This window comes from Cornus florida, unplaced genomic scaffold (genome assembly GCF_030987335.1).
Source record: "Cornus florida cultivar Cherokee Brave unplaced genomic scaffold, ASM3098733v1 CherokeeBrave_3.0.0_Hap2_Chr01, whole genome shotgun sequence".
Classification (NCBI taxonomy): Eukaryota; Viridiplantae; Streptophyta; class Magnoliopsida; order Cornales; family Cornaceae; genus Cornus; species Cornus florida.
The window spans coordinates 10,308,223-10,314,400 of NW_026775571.1; positions in this window are offsets into that span (position 1 = coordinate 10,308,223).

Below are 6,178 nucleotides of genomic sequence, written 5' to 3' on the forward strand. Positions count from 1 at the left end.
TTTTTTGTTTTGAATCCGCGACTTTCTGGATGTCAAGATCTGCTCTGGCTATTGTAACAGTAACTCCTTTACATGTTTTTCATTTGGAATTGGAAAAATCTTTTCTAGGTCACAGAGAACATCAATGGCCAATTCTGTAACAATCTTTTTGACACTTTGCTGCAAGAGAGATTGAGCCAAAATCAAATGGAGCGGGAAGAGGAGGATTTGAACTACCAACCAAATAAGGAATTTTATTGTTGTGCTCCTTTGATTTTGCGAATTGAAGAGAGAGAGAGAGCCAAAATATGAGAGAAGAAGAGAACAAAAAATCTGAATGAGAGGTAATATTGATAAGAGAGGAGGGGAGAAAAGAACTAGAGAGAGAAAATCGAAGAGAAACTACCTCCGGACCGTCCGCTACCCTCAAAAGCAGAAAACATTTTACCGAATTTTCTCTTCGATTTTCTCCGGACCTTAAAAGGTTTTATAGATTGGAGAGACAAAATTCCGTAAACGGTTTTTTAGTTTGCGAGTTTTAGAACTCTAGTGCTTGTGGAATGACGTAACAAGTCCGTGTAAGTAACAAGTCCGCGTAAGATTCGGATTAATAGTAAAACAAATTGATCAGTGTATCATTACTCATTGTGAAATAGCCTGTTGATTGTGTGCGCGCGCGCGCGCGAGTTCTTCAATGAGTATAGTATGTAAAACCTAAATGATCAAGCACATGGAGTTGGCAATAAATTGACATTGTTTAGTTGAGTAAAAAGCAAGTTCTAATGTACTTGAGCACTGACTCAATCACAACAGTGTTGGGTTTATTTCCTTCTATATGGAGGAAAGCCCAAGTGGGTTTTATTAAAGCCCAAAACCCAGTCCTTTAGGGTGAATAACGCTAAGGAAGTCAGAATAAAAAGAGAGGGAGATCAGCCGTAGTTTTTACAAGAGAGGAAAAACGTAGTTTTTCCATACACTACCTAGATTTCATCAAACCTCCGATCCCGCTTCGTCCGTTGTCCAATCGAGCTGAAATTTGGAGGAGAGGTTCACGACTCAATGAGTTAAAATCTGAACGGTGGAGATCAGATTTTGAGCTCGGGAACAGTGATTTGTACCCGTGAACAGTAACCGGGTTTATGGTATTTTCTCTCCAATTCTCTTTGTTTTTTGCCAAGATTGGTGATATCTTGATGAGATGTATTGTACCTCTAATTGCGATTAGAGAAGACTTTGTGTACCCATTATTTGGTTAATAGTGGAGATTTCAACTGGACTAGGTTCCCTGGTTTTTTGTTCCTCACACTGGGGAAATTTTTCACGTAAAAAATTGCTTGTGTTCTTGAGGTTTGGTGTGATTGATTTTCTTTTCTATTATTTTCAACACATATAAAAGTAGAGATACATTATATTTGCTTGTACATAGGGAGAAGAGTTATTCCGCTGTATTTGTTTATTGTTATCTCTCCCAACAAAGTGGTATCAAAGCTCCAGGTTGAAAGATTGCCAAGTTGGCAGTTTAAGTTATGGAAGCAAATACGAGTAGAATTATTAATCTCAATGGTTCAAATTATCACATATGGAAAGGAAAAATGGAGGATCTTCTTTATGTGAAAGATTATTACATACTGGTGTTTAGTGCTGAAAAACCAGAAAACAAGTCTGATGTGAAATGGACTTTGTTACATCGACAGGTGTGTGGGTATATTAGGTAGTGGGTAGATGATAATATTTTGAACCATATTAGTGGAGAGACAAATGCATGTTTTCTATGGAGTAAGCTTGAACAGCTATATGCTAGAAAGACTGGAAATAATAAATTATTTCTGATTAAGCAGATGATGGCTTTGAGATACCAGGACGGGACTCCTTTATTTGGTCACCTGAATACATTCCAAGGAATTATTAATCAGCTGGTTAGAATGGGTACTAAGTTTGATGATGAGATACAATGGTTATGGTTGCTTGGTTCATTACCGGACTCGTAGGAGACACTCAGAACTTCATTGTCTAATTCCGCTCCAGAAGGTGTAATCACAATGGATATGGCTAAGAGTTGTTTGCTAAATGAAGAGATGAGAAGAAAAGCACAGGGATCCTCTTCACAGTCACAGATCTTGATTACAGAAAAGAGAGGGAGAAGTAAGAGCAGAGGTCCGAAGAACAGAGATAACAGTAGAAGCAAGTTCAACAAGTTTGCAAATGTTGAGTGTCATCATTGCAGGAAAAAATGACACATTAAGAAATATTGCAGGCAATTGAAGAAAGAAAACAAGAATGAAAAAGGGAAGGGAACGAAGATGGAGATGACAAAGATGATGATGATAGAGTTGCTACCACCACTCCTGCAAACTTCCTCATTATTTATGATGATGAGACAATAAATGTTGCATACCATGAAACCAGTTGGGTGATTGACAGTGGTGCCTCCATTCATGCTACATCTCGGAAGGATTTCTTTACATCTTATAAATTTGGTGATTTTGGAACAATAAAGATGGGCAACGATGGATTGGTTAAAGCCATTGGAATTGGGGATGCGTATCTGAAGACGAATAATGGCATGAGGTTAGTTTTTAGAGATGTGAAGCATATTCCTGATATTCGCTTGAATTTGATTTCTGCAGGTAAACTTGATGATGAAGGGTATTGCAGCACTTTCAGTGATGGCCAGTGGAAGCTCACTAGGGGTGCTATGGTTGTGGCTCGAGGCATGAAGCACTCTACACTGTACGTTCTGCAAACAAAGATCTCCAACGACATTGTTAATGCGATGGAGGATAATGATACAACAGAGTTGTGGCACAAGAGACTGGCTCGCATGAGTGAGAAATGATTAGCTCTACTAGGGAAGAAAAGTCTACTATGTGGACTGAAAAGTACACTTCTGAAAAGGTGTACTCATTGTTTGTCAGGGAAGCAGAGTAGAGTCTCCTTTAAAAATTCCCCTCATTCGAGAAAGTAAGAGATACTGGATTTGGTACATTCAGATGTGTGTGACCTTATGAAGACGAGAACACTTGGTGGCTCCAGATACTTTGTGACCTTCATAGATGACCATTCAAAGAAGTTGTGGGTATATACCTTGAATTCAAAAGACCAAGTGTTGACAGTATTTAAGCAATTCCAAGCCCTAGTTGAGAGACAAACTGGGAAGAAACTGAGATGCATTCGTACTGATAACGGCGGAGAGTATTCTGGTCCTTTTGATGAGTATTGTAGACAGTAGGGTATCCGACATCACAAGATAACTCCGAAAACTCCTCAGTTGAATGGCGTAGCAGAAAGGATAAACATGACACTGGTTAAGAGAGTGAGATGTTTGCTTTCATAAGCCCAGTTGCCAAAATCCTTTTGGGGGGAGGCATTGAGCACAGTTGTTCATGTGTTGAATCTTACACCCTGTGTTCCTCTACAGTTTGATGTGCCAGACCGAGTTGGGACAGGTAAGGATGTTGCATATAATCATCTGCGTGTTTTTGGGTGCAAACCATTTGTGCATATTCCAAAAGATGAAAGGTCCAAACTTGATGTGAAAACGCGACAGTGTATATTCCTTGGCTATGGCCAAGATGAGTTTGGGTACAAGTTTTATGATCTAGTTGAGAAGAAAATTGTGAGAAGCAGAGATGTCGTGTTTGTAGAAGATCAGACAATTCAGGATATTGAGAAAGCAGAGAAATCTATGTCTCAGCAGAGTGATATCTTGACTAATGTGGATCCAGCTCCTCTAAAGAATCTGCCATCTCAGGTTGAGAATGATGTTCAGGATGACCACCAGTGTACATGTGATGTGGATGTTCCCCTACAGGTTCAGGGAGATGTTGAGACTGATGAGCAGTTGACAGCGCCAGAGATTCCACCAGAGATTCCATCCAGGAAATCTCCCAGAGACCGACGTCCTTCCACTTGGTATTCAGCAGAGCAGTATGTGTTATTGATTGACGGGGGAGAGCCCCAGTGTTTTGCAGAAGCCATAGAAGATGAACACAAGACAGAGTGGATTGAGGCTATGCAAGATGAGATGCAATCATTGCATGATAATCACACTTTTGAGTTAGTAAAGCTACCTAAAGGAAAAAGAGCTTTGGAAAACAAGTGGATTTACAGGAAGAAGCCAAATGGGTTCTCTTCACGGCCACAGTACAAAGCTAGATTAGTTGTCAAAGGGTTCGGTCAGAGAAAAGGTATTGACTTTGATGAGATCTTTTCTCCAGTCGTAAAGATGTCATCAATCCGTATAGCACTCGGCCTAGCAGCTAGTCTTGACTTGGAAGTTGAGTAGATAGATGTGGAAACTGCCTTCCTTCATGGTGATTTGGAGGAAGAGATTTATATAAAGCAGCCAGAGGGTTTCAAAGTGAAAGGGAAAGAGGATTATGTGTGCAAGCTGAAGAAAAGCCTATATGGTTTGAAACAAGCACCGAGACAGTGGTATAAGAAGTTTGAGTCTATTATGGGGGAACAAGGCTACAAGAAGACAACTTTTGATCACTGTGTATTTGTTCAAAAATTCTCTAATGATGATTTTATTATTCTATTGCTTTATATGGATGACATGTTGATTGTTGGCAGGAATGCTTAAAGGATTGACTAGTTGAAGAAGCAATTGAGTAAGTCATTTGCTATGAAGGATTTGGGGCCAGCGAAGAAAATTCTTGGCATAAGAATCAGTCGTGATAGGAGTGCCAAGAAGTTATATTTGTCACAGGAGGAGTATATTAAAAAAGTGCTTCAGAGGTTCAATATGGACAACACTAAAGTGGTTAGCTCTCCTCTTGTTACCCATTTCAGACTGAGTACAAAGCAATATCCTTCTACAGATAAGGAAAAGGAAGACACGGAAAGAGTTCCTTACGCTTCAGCAGTAGGAAGTTTGATGTATGCAATGATTTGCACAAGATCAGATATAGCTCATGCAGTTGGTGTCGTTAGCCGATTATTGTTAAATCTGGGAAGAGAGCATTGGAATACAGTGTAATACCCCTACTTTTCAAAAGGATAGAATTGGAAATTTAATTTTTTTTTTTTTTTCATTGATTAATTGTGGTTGCTTAATTGATTTAATTAATATTTGTGTGTATTTAATTTACATGTAAATTGCGATTGTTGTAATTATATTATTTGAATTTATTTAAATTAATTGCCTTAGTATTATGTAACTTGAATTTATTACCTGATTGATTTTTTTTTTAGTACTTATTTAATTGCTTTATTTAATTAATGTACTGTTTTTCTTTATGGTAACTTGGGGTTTTATTTTACACGGATGTCGCCGACATAGTTAGGGAATGGATGTTAGGGTTTTGTTTTCCTGTTGGTAAACGAATTAGAATTAGGTTAAGATTTTGGGTTCTATAAATATATAGTTTAATGTGGGTTTAGGGTTTTATAAAAGTATACAAAGTTCTTCTCACGTACCTAAGAAACAGAGAGAAAATACAGAGTGCAATAGTGAGGAATTGTAGGAAAACAGAGAGTAGACCTTTGAGGATTTATAGTGAGGTTCAAGGGGAAGAACGGGGTTGCTTCTGGATTGAACCAAGAGCGCCGGAGGTGTAGAATAGTAGTCGACAACATTGACGGAGAACTCAGAGACGGTGGTTTACAGTTTCAAACTCAGAAATTGCAGGCAAGTCTCTATTCTATTCTTTCCCCTTAATTCGTGTTCTGTGCATGCCTGGTTAGACTTCAGGGTTTTAATAAAAGATAAAACGGATTGACACAAACATAATAACATGTTTTCCATGCAGATATGAATTTATTTGATCTGAGTGAGTTAACTGTTTTGCATACTGGTTGATTTTCTGCTATCTGTGTCTTTTACGTTTAAGCCTGTTTTATTGAGATTAGTAATATGATTAGATGCCTTACAATTATTCTGAGAATGAGTTTAATCCCTAGAACAAGATTTTTAAAACAGTTTTGAGTTTTACTAAATAAATCTGTTGTAAGTTGTCTAAAGTTGCTATCAGAAATTATGTAATCATTGCTGTAAGACTTGTGTCTAGTTCAGATCGTGGTTGTATATCAGTGGGTTAAGATTACCCTAGAACTAAGATTGAACCCTAGAACAACCATTAAGAACCTTACAGAGGTCTGGAAAACACCGCAGTCGAAGAAGAAGCAGCAGAACGGATGACGGCAACTAAGGGGAGAAGAGCAGGCTCCAAGAAAAAGGAGGAGCCGGCTCTTTCTA